Below are 14,230 nucleotides of genomic sequence, written 5' to 3' on the forward strand. Positions count from 1 at the left end.
GGTTCGTGGGGAGCGGAGGGTTCCACTCCTGCCTGGCAAGCATGGCCGCTAGCTCCGCGTCAGCCTACAACTGAGCTACTGCACCCGAGGGTAGGAGTCCAGCCTAGTCCTCCGCGTCAGACATGATGAGCCTGGTCTCCGATGCCACAATCGATAACTCATCTTCGTCACGAGCCCCGAACGAGATCGCGGGTCCGTTGTATGACGGACCGGCAACCTCGCTCCAGACATTGGTCGGAGCATATGAGCGTAACGGGGAATGGGAGGTCCAAGGGGGTATACCCTGCGGGGTCGGTTAGCACTGGGTGTGACATGGGGACATCAATGGGACCCTCTCAAAACATGTGACGCATTCACAAAAAAATTATCCTTAAAATACAGAGTACTGAAAAAGGGACGTTTCTTTTTTTGCTGCGTTTAATATATATAAATATATATATATATTGAATGTGCATTTCCACATTGAAATCAATGGGTTCATCCAAAAGCAGAAAACATTTTGCTTTCAGAGGCTTTTTTATGGATTTAGGATGAATATAAGGTGCATTTCGAACTGGGAGCAAGGAGACATCCTATAGCTTTCTATGCAGCTGTGCATTCAAAAGCTCAGATTCAGGCTGCAGATGATTTTTTGGGGATAATGGGATAATAATAATCAATACAAAGTTTCAGAACAGTATTATGCTAAATTTGATTTAAACTTGGTTGGCAATGACTGTGTAGGATTATCTGTGAACAAAGCACATCAAATGAACAGAACACCACATTCCACAGATGAGAGAGATCCCCCACAGAGCCATTAGAGAGCCATAAAAACTAATCCATCACACACAAATTCCTGAAGGAGACCGTCTTCAGACCAGGGTTTGTATTGACAGCGCAGACCAATAATGAAGACCCTTCTTTATTCCACAAACTCAACACTCTGTAAGACCAAATGGCCAGGTAACACCTTTTGACCTTAATGCATAAATCCATGCGGGCATATCAGGAATGGAGAACGTGAAGACAGTCCCACGGCCCGAAATCAACATAGACCAGAGACAGTGACATTCTCCTTGCTCTGGAACACCTCCTCTCCCCAGCTGCACATTCCAGAGACATTCTCTCTTAGTTCAGCAGAGACCGCATGGATTCCCCTCTCATTGGTTTAATAGACAACGGTCTCAAAATTGCTACCAATAAGCTCACCAGTTGTTGCCTTAGATATATTTTATGTATCATGTATGTTTTATATAACCTGTGGAGTTCTTTCTGTGTTTTAAACCTTTATAGCAGCTTTATTCTTACAAACTTCCACCTCAATTATAGGAAGTATATGTTATTTGGTATCTTTTTGATGGATGAATGATTTCTAGTAGTTTGATGCAATGTAAGACTTGTGCAGGATGCACCATAGGTACACTATGAAAGTTGATTCTTAAAGTGCATACTAAAACGATCATGTGGATATTATGCAAATTACATGTAAGAACAGGAGAACAAGCCCACATTGGGAGAAACAATGTGGGGATGGACCAGATCAACATGGTTAAAACCCAATGACAATCATTCCAAGTTGGCTTTTGCTTTTGCTCTTGTTTACTTTTGTTTGCTCGTCCTGCTTGCATGCTCTTCGACCACCAAGAGCTCACTCCAAGATTCATCAACTCTTCTGTCTGAACCTTCATTAAACTTCCCTGCTTCCAGCAATTCATCAAGACGTGGATAAAACTTCCTTGCACAGCAACGCGTAACCCGGCAACCAGCATACGAGGCTCCATCCTGCAAAGCCAACCATCCATTCACTGCATAGTGGTTTCCCTGAGGAATCAACATCGACTGACCATCAGCCAATCAGAGCCGTCAAGATTCCCTCCAGCAAACTCACAGGAGCAACCAAACGCAAGTACAACAGTCTCCTAACTCTTGCTGAACTGGTGCAAATCTTATTAAGCAAATGAACAAAGGTTGAATTGCTAGAGTGATGATTCTCTCAGGTTGTGGTCTAAGAAATAAGGTCTAATGCTAGACATTTGGGACTCCATTCATCCTCCGTTAATATCACAATTTTTTCTGCCACTGAATTAATGTATGTGTGTGTGTGTGTGTTCTGATTAGATTAGTTTATGTGTATTAGAGTAGTTCAATAAAGTCTTGTTTAATTTTACATACAAGTGTCTTGTGCTGTGTGCTTATAAGTTACTGCCTTAAACTGTTGATTTTGTTACCTTGCTCATAATCAGTAATCATAACTTTATGATATTATTACCATTGGCCATGGGATAATATTCTGTCCAGAATTGGTAAAATTCTCTAATATCAATGTATCAGTGGACGAATAATCTATAGTGTTAAATGTTAATTCTGAGTCATTTACCTATTAATTCGGTTCTAATTCACTGTAATTCAATCACTTTTGAGTTATATTGATCCGAAATTCCCTTACAACTGGATGATGCTGACCACTGAATAAGAATTATTTATTCAGTTTTACAGAAAATCAGCTGTAATGTCAGTAATGTCTCAAAAATATGAAAAACCAACACACCAGGAAACATAAAATGTAATTTGATTAAAAAAATCTGACTTTCTATAGTTTGGTATTATTTAAAATGTCTTAAAAATAATTTCAAACTTAGTCCTACTGTCCACATATATTTTGTAATAAAAAAATAAAAAAATAATAATAGATATATACCAAAACCTAACCCTCACCTATATATATATATATATATATATATATATATATATATATATATAGAGCCAGTGGATTTAAAATAATCACCACATGATACAAAAATATATTTTGGGGTTTTATTCTGACAGCTATTTACTAAAAGGGGTTGTTATATATATTTTTAAAAAAATAGATATAGTAAAATGGGAAATGGAAATGAAATACAAAAATAAAATATGCTCCAATTAAATATGGTAGAGGCCAGTTCTCACATGTGTGCACAGAACATGGTCAAACTCCACACATGCAATCCATATGCATCCCAAATAATTATCAACTAGGGCTGTCCCTGACCAAATCTTTTCCTAGTCCTAGACTAGTAGTCCTTAGTTTAAGCCATTAGTCGACTACTTGCCACACATTTAAGATTTTAATTTAATTACATATATATTTTGGTGGGAGCATCAGAAAATGGGCTGAGAAAGAATGTAATAAGTAACTAAACCGTAATAATCTTCTTCTTCTTAGCGTTGGCAATGCGTGCCCAGCCACAGAACAGCATCTTGTTCCGCCAGGTGAAGAGCCTTGAGTCCGGCATTGAAATAAGTTAGCGGACACTCATTGACAATGTGCTGCATGGTTTCTGGTTCCCACAGCTGCAGTTCGGGTTGGTGGCTTGCCCCCACCGAGCAAGGTTTACTGCACATCGACCCTGTCCATTCCGGAATCGGTTCAGTGTTGACCAGTGTCGTCGAGGAAGGTCGAAGCCAGGAGGACAGACCGATGGCTCAGCTACGAGGGCGTGGTTCACAACATCAGTTGCTGCCCACTCATCACACTATGCTGAGTTAGCTGCCTTGATGGCAGGTGGGCTGCTGGATGCAGTTTGATGTCCATGTTGAGTGACAATTTGTCATTTACTTGGACTTTAGTCAGCAGCTTGGCAGTGGCCTCTTGTCGTCAGAGATGTGGTGGTGGTATGTTGCTGAGAACTGTCAGCCATGGTAGTGGTGTAGGATGTAGAGTTCCAGAGATTGTGTGCATAGACGTGTTTAACTGAACATCAACTAGCTTGGTGTGGCATGATCTGGACCAGACCGGTGCACAGTACTCTGCTGTTGAGTAACACAGAGCAAGTACAGTGGTCTTGAGTGTCTGTGCCGTAATAATGAATTACAAGCACACGCATGAAGCGAGCCACAGTGACACAAGCAAAAGCGGTAATGATTCAGAATCTGTTGGAAATACCAGCATGGAGACTGTCTGAACGTTATGTTAATTTATACAGAGAAATGCACATTAGAGTTTTGCCAACAGACTATGATCTTGGGGATCGACGATGGTCAGAGTGATCACAAATAGCCGATGCCTCTGACGCTGTCAAGATGATTTTTGGCTTGTTTTCTCATTAATGTATTAAATTATTATTATTATTATTTTATTAGACTATTATTATTATTATCAAATACATTTTACAAATAATTTGCACGTCAAAACACAGACACGCGCTTGTAGAAACACACTTTATTATATTACTAAGAACAGATGACAGAAAAGCCATCTATGCACATGTATCAGAATCAGAATCAGCTTTATTGCCAAGTATGCTTACACATACAAGGAATTTGTCTCGGTGACAGGAGCTTCCAGTGCACAACAAAACAAAAACAATACAAAAAACAGCAGCAAGACATAGAAAATAATAAAAAAAAGATAATAAAACAATAATTATACACATACGTACATACACCCACAGACACACACATTCAAACAGTTCAAAAATGTAGTGAGCAGGGTGAGTGGGGTCCAGAGTAATTTGTCCAGCCTTTTTCCTCACTCCGGAAGTGTATAGTTCTAGATGGGGGAGGCAGGGGGCAACCAATAATCCTCTCAGCAGACTGAACTGTCCTTTGTAGTCTTCTGATGTCTGATTTCATAGCTGAACCAAACCAGACAGTTAGTGAAGTGCTGAGGACAGACTCAAAAACTGCTGAGTAGAACTGTATCAGCAGCGCCTGTGGCAGGTTGAACTTCCTCAGCTGGTGAAGGAAGTACAACCACTGCTGGGCCTTTTTCACAATGGAGTCAATGTGGGTCTCCCACTTCAGGTCCTGTGAGATGGTAGAGCCCAGGAACCTGAATGTCTCCACTGCTGCCACAATGCAGTTTAGAATGGTGAGGAGGGTCATTGTTGGGGTGTTCCTCCTAAAGTCCATAATCATCTCCACCATTTTGAGCGTGTTCAGCTCAAGGTTGTTATGACTGCACCAGACAGCCAGCCGTTCAGCCTCCCTTCTGTATGCAGACTCATCGTCATCTCAGATGAGGCCGATGACAGTGGTGTCATCCGCAAATTTCAGGAGCTTGAGAGAGGGGTGCTTGGCGATGCAGTCATTGGTGTAGAGGGAGAAGAGTAGTGATGAGAGCACACATCCCTGAGGGGCACCAGTACTGATTGAACAGGTGCTGGAAGTGAATTTCCACTGTCTCACTAGTTGCTGCCTGTCTGTCAGAAAGCTGGTGATACACAGACAGACAGACAAGGAGAGATTTGGTGTAATTTGTTCTCCAGTATAGCTGGGATGATGGTGCTGAAAGCCGAAGTGAAGTCCACAAAAAGGATCCTTGCATATGTCCCTGGTCTGTCCAGATGTTGCAAGATATGATGCAATCCCATGTTGACCGTATCACCCACAGACCTGTTTGCTCGATAAGCAAATTGAAGGGGTTCTAGAAAGGGTCCAGTGATGTTCTTCAGGTGGGCCAACACCAGTCTCTTAAATGGTTTCAGTACCACAGACATCAGCGTGACAGGTGATCTATTGAAGATCTGTGTGAAGATGGGGACGAGTTGGTTAGCACAGGATCGAAGACATGCTGGTGAGACGCCATCTGGCCTGAAGCCTTCCTCGTCTGCAAGAACAGTATTGTCTATGAGTGCTGCAAATGACCTCAGACATCTCAGCTCAGGAGGTGCTTTGAGTTCAGTTCGCTTTATTTCCACAAAGCATTTCATTGTGACCACAGCTCTGCAGCCTATACATCTCTGATTAAAACATAAAATAATTTAAAAAACACATTCACCTCGAACCATGATTTACAGTATAATTCAGTGATTAATATAATATAACTATTATGTTTACATTTACATTTGTTTATATATCATCATTTTTGTAAGAAGTTTTCTGCCTGCAAGTTTAGATGGATACTTGCCTGACAGGAAATGGAAAGGTGGTTACTAATATATATATACATGATTTTTTGTATCATTTAGTTATTTTAGTTGCTTATTTGTTTCGTTTTTTAAAATAAATTAATTAAATTTTCTTAGCAAAATCACTAAAGCAAGAATAGTAATCGATCCCTCAGCTGGAGGGGGGGGGTTGCCGATGTAATAGGATATTGTGATATATATATATATATATATATATATATATATATATATATATATACAGTATATACAATTACATTGGCAACTGATATATATCATGAAGGAGGGAACAAAACAAATTTATTCACACACAAGATGTATTTTCCCGGACAACGAAATACCCGTTCAGTAGAGAATGCACAGATGTTCTTAGCAGAGAGATGCTGCCATTCAAAATTGTTGTAATGCTTTCAAAATGTGAAAAATTAATTACCGCATGGATCAGCTGTGTAAACGATCATGTCTGTCCGTCACTAACTGTGTGACTTTGCCACTTCCTGTGGAGATTTTCTTTCTGCGACCAACCAACCAGTCAAAACTTGGTCAACCAAGACCTTTCTCATCGACTAACGTTTGGTCGACTACTTGGGGGCAGCCCTATTACTAACTGATGAACAAAACTAAGAGCTCTCTTGCCCAACGTATGCTCTCATGTTCTAACCAGCACACATGTGTGTAACCCAGTGGGCGTCACAAAATTCTTGAAGGTGCCACATCCAATTTATGACTATAGTTAAATTATAGGAAATCCCAAATGACTTAATGAAAAATTTTCACTTCTTTAACAGCTTCACTATACACAAATCCGCCGCGAACTCTATGGGCGCCGCCATCTTGCCTGCCGCCATTACTGCAGGCCTGCGAAGTGTGACGGTGACGGCCCTCTAATGATATTTCAATGAAAGCGGATCCTGCTCATGAAATAAAATGTCTGGTTTACATTGGGTAGATGATGTCAGGCAGTGGCCAAAACTTACAGATAAAGGTAATTTATTGACAACATAATGTATTAATGTAAAAATGCGTCAGCCAAGATGAATACATAATGAGCGATGCATTGGTGGTAAAAGTACTTCTCAAATAAGTGTAAACAAGACAGCACTAGCACTCTGCACTTTCTCTTAGTTAACGTCAAACACGCACAATTGCACTTTACCATCCTATTTATGATGCGTGAAAGGGGGTGTATATGATTGTTCTTCTTTTTGTGGGGTGAGGGCCAAAACTGTTGTTTATCCTGTCATGTCCATCTTATTTGTTTTGTCTAGTCTTTTGTGATAAGTCTCCTGTTGTATCAGATGTACTATATGGCACATATTATGTTTCTGCAAGGACGAACATCTATCAATTTATAGCTGACATAGTACTTTATCTTTTTATCCAAAGCAAGCAACGAGGACTAACATTTAAGCTGATGCAAAGAGAGGAACTTCAGTTTACCAAGCAGTAACGTAAGAGCTTGAGAAAGTTCCAGTTACACAGCAACAAGCTATTGCTAGCAAACTTAGCTAGCGCTGTTTCACTGTATGTTACACCCACTGCATGCAATCTGTGGCATTAACAAATTGAACAGTCAGAGCCAAACTTACCACAGTATTCTTGTTTGTCGTGAAGCCATCTCGGTTTATGTGTTTCATCCACTTTTGACGCACATCTTGGTCCTCCGCTCGACCAGGAACTCTGTGCAACCCGTATGGCCGTAAAGATGGGCAGTCAATGTGCAACAAAGGTTCATGAATTTTACAAACGGTTTTACTCCAGGCCTGTAGTTTTATGCTGTTGTTAAAACAGCCAACCACACAACACGCTCTTCCCGGCATCACTGGACAGCATACGTACAAAAAAAACTAAATAAAAATAACATTTTGTACAGTACAGCTAACATCTGCTACAGCCGCCTACGAGAACAACACGCTACTTCCGCAGCAGCAAGGCCCGCAGTAATGCTGGCGCTGCTATACTTCCGTGTTTCGCCGGATTTGTGTATAGAACACACTATCCAGGCTTGTTCACACCTGAGAGAAGAATTCAGGACTGAGTGAAACATCATTGCATGCTGATTTTGGCTAATTAAATGGGTTTGAGTGTATGACGGCATTGTCTCTTTTAGTTCTTCTTGGTGCTGCTACAGGCTTTTTCATCTCTGGTTGAGACATCCTAGGAGCTGTGCCAGTGTCAGGCTCAACTCTCTCTGGACCAGACCATCATCGAGCTGTGTAATTGCTAGAGTAACTCTCTCTGATACTTAACTTTGTTGTTCAATATTCCCTAGAATCATCACAAGTTTACCTATAAGTGCTTCAGCAGCTGACATAGGGTTTTGAGGATTCACATACTCTGTCTCTTGCAGACTAGGATATGTGACCTCTTCTAGCACAACATAATCAGGATCAGAATGCACAACTCCAACCTGCTCAGAAACAGATGCTCCCCTCAATTGTGGTGTTGAGGGAGAATGAGTTTCAGTCACTTCTGGCTTCACTTCAGAGTTAACACAAGGGTGCATGTCGACTCTATGTACTCTCTTTATAGGACCACCCTCAAGGGGCTCAACAGTATGTGTGGTACCCTGCACATCTATGACACTGTATACACCCCGTGAATCCTGTATGTTTTTCTACCCAAAGGACTGTGATGCAAGTATACCTGCTGACCACATCAATCACAGGGCAATAGACCTTGTCATTCAAAGGGGCAAGTCTCTCAGCACCCTTGTGTTTGGCATATTCCCTGGCTTTTTCATAAGCTTCTTATAATCTGTCTTGGAGAATCACTAACAAATCATGTTTTCTGTCCACAGTTTGCTCTTGAAACAGCAGTACATCTACTGTTTGGGTTGACTCCAAACAGCAAGTAATATAGTGAGTATCCAGTGGTTGCATGTGGTGTTACATTATAAGCATACACCAACTCAGGAAGTAAGTGGCAAATAATTTTTCTTTTCAGGGGGAAGCGTACATAATAGATCATGGAGTGTTCTGTTAAAGCACTTGCACTGAGCATTACCCTGAGGCCGATATGGTGTGGTGCAGGTTTCATTACACCAAACATTTTACACAGCTCAGCAATTACTTCGCTTTCAAAATTTCTGCCCTGATCAGAATGCAATCATTCAGCCACACCATAATTCATGAACCACTCTTTCAGAAGGATTTTGGCAGTTGTATCAGCACTCTGATCCTTAGTTGAACTTTGTGAAAACATCGGTCATAATTAACAAATTCTTACGGCTGTCAGAGGAAGGTTCAAGCACAGTAAAATCTACTGCCACTACATTAAGGGGCTTTGAAGCCAGGAACAGATTAATAGGAGGATGTATCCTTGGTTGGGACATCTTGGTTAAGACGCACCTTTGACACTTTTTGATCTACTGCACCACATCATTATATATGCCAACCCAGAAGCATCGTTTCCTCAACAGGTTCAGCATGCACTCAATGACCTGATGCCCCATACTGTCATGAAAACTTTCAAGGACCAGCTCTTTTAGACATGAGGGTAAGAGCAGCTGTTGACATTCACCATGATGTTGGTCATTCAAAATGCAATAAAGCAAGCCATCCAGCTCTCTAACACACTTCCACTGCTTTATCAGTGACAGTACAGACTTTGATAGACCAGATATCTGGCAAGTGGTAGGTTTTTGTTTACATTCCCAAAAGGTTCTGAAAGAACTGAGAGTGGGATCTTTCATTTGAAAATCCTTCAGTTCAGCTGTTGTATAACCCTGCAAAGTAGGCGTACTTCCTTGAGGGTTACTGCCTTACTCTACTACACACTCTAAAGCAAGAATCTGTCTAAACCTACAGCACTTTTCACCAGCCATCACTAAGTCAGCTCTAAGGCTGTTCCTTTGTTTATAATATTGCAGATGGCAATAGAGTCATCATATTCAGCATCCTCAGGAGTGGCAAACTCCCCTGCTGATGGCTGCCTAGAGAGGGTATCCGCAGCTGCATAATGTTATCCTGGGCAGTATTTCACCTCAAAATCAAAAATGGCTAATTGAGCAATCATCCTTTGCTCAATTGCACCGAGCTTGGCTGTTTTTAAATTTCACAGAGGGTTGATTGAAATCTGCATACCCTAACAAAGGAGCAGAAGTAATATTCTCCTTCAGCCACTCAAATGCTGATTGGCACTCTGATGACCACAAAGCACTAAACACTGGTTAACTAAATCATGGAGGGGGCCAGCGATTCTAGAAAACCCTCAATAAACTTTCTGTAGTAACTACAGAATCCTAAGAACAAGCCTAATTCCTTAAATGTACTGGGCATTTTCTATTGCTTGATCACTTCAACTTTATCTGGATTATCAAGGTACACTAGCATGATCTGAAAAATTAGATCACCCATGGAAGCCTGTATAATCCATCTATCCATCCATCCATCTTCAACTGCTTATCCGAAGTCGGGTCGCGGGGGCAGCTGCTCCAGCAGGGGGCCCCAAACTTCCCTATCCCGAGCCACATTAACCAGCTCTGACTGGGGGACCCCGAGGCATTCCCAGGCCAGTGTGGAGATGTAATCTCTCCACCTAATCCTGGTTCTTCCCCGAGGCCTCCTCCCAGCTGGACGTGCCTGAAACACCTCCCTAGGGAGGCGGCCAGGGGGCAGCCTTACCAGATGCCCAAACCACCTCAACTGACTTCTTTCGACGCAAAGGAGCAGCAGCTCTACTCCGAGCTCCTCACGGATGACTGAGCTCCTCACCCTATCTCTAAGGGAGAAGCCCGCCACCCTTCTGAGGAAGCCCATTTCGGCCATTGTACTCGCGACCTAGTTCTTTCGGTCATGGCCTGTATAAAACGCTGAAAAATTGAAGGTCCATTGCAAACTCCAAAGGGCATCCGAGAACACTCAATAATACCAAATGGAGTCTTAAAGTCTCGCTCGTGAGCAACCTGATGATAGCCACTTGCCAAATCAATGGAAGTAAAGGACTTTGCTCCTTGTAGTGCATCAAAAATTTCATCTATCCTAGGCAGAGGAAACATGTCTCGCTTAGTCTTTTAGTTCAGCTGCCTGTAATTACCACAAAGCCTGAGACTGCCATCAGTTTTCCTAACTATCACTAATGATCACTCCATTCTTAAGGAGCTTGGTGATATGCTCTCTGACTTACCTATACTGAGTGGGTGGGATATGCCAATAAGGCTGGGCCATAGGCACCACCATGTGAATCTCATGTTGCACTTTGTCATTAAAACCAAGATCTTCATCCTCAAGAGCAAAAACATCAGAGTGCTTCATCAACAAATCACTCAGCTCTGCCTGCTGTTCAGGAGTACCACCAATGTGTAGCTTGTTGAGATACTCTTTGGAGCTTCCTTCAAATAACTTACAGTCTATTGTGTTTACACTAATCTCTTCAATATCAGCAGAATTTCTCTGAAATCTCACCTCACACGTCTCATTGGATTTAACACTCTCGACACGACACAGAGTACCAAGTCTAGTTCTGTCCTGTAACCTATCTTCTGGGGAGAGGTTCACAACCTGTACAGGAAACAACTGTTTATCTGAAGACACAAGAGAGGGATTAATTATCAGACCTCCAGGTAAAGGTGTGTTCACTGGTTCAAAAAGGAAGTCCCTTGAACCATCATTTAACATACTATTCGCTCCCTTGAACATTACCATTGTAATTGATGAAGAAGGTATGTGTACTATTACACATACCATTACAGCTACTCAGACTATGCTTTGCTTCTCTAGACTGCTGGCCCTCTGCATCTGCTGAAATGCCTCAGACTGCAACTCTCCACCTAGTGTAGTATCGAACTCTGCATTAACCAGTTGTCTACATCTGCTAATGTTATTCATGCCAATGAGGCCTGATCCTGCAGAAGAGTTTTGTGAGTCTCTGACTATTAGAAATTCACACTCTGGTAGGGTAATCCCTATGGTTTCGACCTCCAACTCAAGATAACCTAGGTAAGCCAACCTGCTGGGGACAGCATATCTTCATCCTCCCCACACAGGTGTTCTCTGAAGAAACTCTCAAAAATAGTACTGACTTGGCTTCATGTATTAAGTAAACAAGAGGCCGTTACTCCACTAATCTTTAGATTAGCGACAGACATTTTCACACAGCACGGTGGAACAGTCGATCATGACAAGTATAGATGGCTCACAGCAAGCGAGGGTGCAAGCTTCCCTTGCTGCATTGACAATTTAGCATTCTCTGTGACAGTCTGTTTTTATTCACATACCTCTTAGCTATGTTTCCTACACAATTACACCAGAAACATATTGGCAGACCATCATCTGTAAACGTTGGCTGTATCTTGGCTTTACTATGAGCCATAGGTTCTGACTTGCACTGCAAAGTGAGTTTCTTGGAGGCTTCTCAACTCATTGAAAGTGGAAAATAATATTAATATATAATATTATTATGGCAGTATTTTGACGTGGATTTTTTTTGTCCTTAAAGTATCTCTGAGTAACTTTGTTTAATTGACACACTAGGGTTAAGAGATTAAAAAAATATTGTTTAATCACATTACAAGCTGCATGTAAAAATACATATAACTATCAGTTATCACTTAAATATATCTTTTAAAAAATTATATGTCACTATTTTCAAAGCTCTGTGTATTTTATTGTGGTGGGCATGAATGGAAATGAATGATTGAAAACAGGCATTTTAATGTGATTTTTCAATAACATAAGTTGCTTCAATTCGGGAAATATTCAATTGGGAAATAAAGATAAAAAGACATGTGCATCACCATAAAAAGGCGGACATATTGGAAAGGGTATTACAAGGACTTCTACTTCCAGAAGAGCAGAAAAATTTTCACCAGAAAGTACAATAAAAATATTAATTAATAATATATTTAAGGATGTAACAGTGTCACGGTTTAATGGTCTATCGTGGTGTTAAAAAAGATGATCATACCCTGGGCCGATTCTTGGCATAGGTGAACTAAGCGGTCACCTAGGGCACCACCTGCTGGAGGATGTCAAAGAGGAGGCCATCAGCACGCACCCCAAACAAGAGGGGGCACCAATAGGGATCACACATAGTGCGGTAGAATGGTCAGAAAAGGCCCTTATCATACCGTTGACATTTATAATTCACGTTATTGCATTTAAGGTATTACTTTGATTTTATTTTATTTTATTCTAAATCCAGGTAAAGCAATCAAAGTTTCTATTGTAAATATCAGTTAAATTAAGACAGAATTTATTACATTTACACAGCATCAAATAAACTTGATCAAAAAAATATCTAAATTGTGACATACATCTGCTGTTTCACTGAACCATCACTTAATTTTAAAAGCCACATGCTCGAACTGCAAGGCAGAGAGAACGCAGAACCCTGACATGTCAAATCCTGAACCTTCATTTCCCCCCACCAAGCGATTTAAATCCAGGTTGTGGGAATATTTTGGTTATTTAAGATCTCCTAGAAGTGATAAACTCTTCACTTCTCTCTGGGAGTTTTCCAAACTCCCTGAAAACTGAAGTTGTCAAGCCCCTCTTGAAAAAGAGCAATCTGGATAAGACCATATTAAGCAACTATAGACTGATCTCAAATCTTCCTTTCATAGGCAAGATCACTGAAAAAGTTGTCTTCAATCAGCTGAACAAATTCTTGAACTCAAATGGATACTTTGACAATTTTCAATCTGGTTTCCGATCGCATCACAGCACAGAGACAGCGCTCATAATGATAATAAACGATATTCGCTTAAATACTGATACTGGCAAATTATCAGTACTGGTACTACTCGACCTCAGTGCTGCATTTGACAGTGTTGATCACAACATACTTCTTGACAGGCTGGAAAACTGGGTGGGGCTTTCTGGGATGGTCCTAAAATGGTTCAGGTCATACTTAGAAGGGAGAGGTTATTATGGGAGTATAGGAGACCATAAGTCTGAGTGGACGTCCATGACATGCGGAGTCCCTCAAGGCTCAATTCTTGCGCCACTCCTGTTCAACCTGTATATGCTCCCAATGAGCCAAATAATGAAAAAGAACCAAATTGCTTACCACAGCTATGCAGACGACACACAGATCTACTTAGCCCTATCACCTAACGATTACAGCCCCATTGACTCCCTGTGCCAATGCATTGATGAAGTAAACAGTTGGATGTGCCAAAACTTTCTTCAGTTAAACAAAGACAAAACTGAAGTCATTGTGTTTGGAAACAAAGATGACGTGAATGCATACTTTGACGCTAGGGGTCAAACAACTAAAAATCAAGTCAGGAATCTTGGTGAGTCTCTAGAGTCAGACCTCAGTTTCAGTAGTCATGTCAAAGCAATAACTAAATCAGCATTCTATCATCTGAAAAATATTGCAAGAATTAGATGCTTTGTTTCCAGTCAAGACCTAGA

The 14,230-nt window shown here is 41.1% G+C and overlaps 1 protein-coding gene across 3 annotated transcripts in view; it reads right to left on the bottom strand.

The window, feature by feature from the left end:
• Positions 1-14,230, bottom strand: part of LOC127634502 (fibrinogen C domain-containing protein 1-like) — a 164,216-nt gene that overhangs the window by 109,838 nt on the left and 40,148 nt on the right. The window lies entirely within an intron of this gene.

The sequence above is a fragment of the Xyrauchen texanus genome, chromosome 4 (assembly GCF_025860055.1).
Source record: "Xyrauchen texanus isolate HMW12.3.18 chromosome 4, RBS_HiC_50CHRs, whole genome shotgun sequence".
NCBI lineage: Eukaryota > Metazoa > Chordata > Actinopteri > Cypriniformes > Catostomidae > Xyrauchen > Xyrauchen texanus.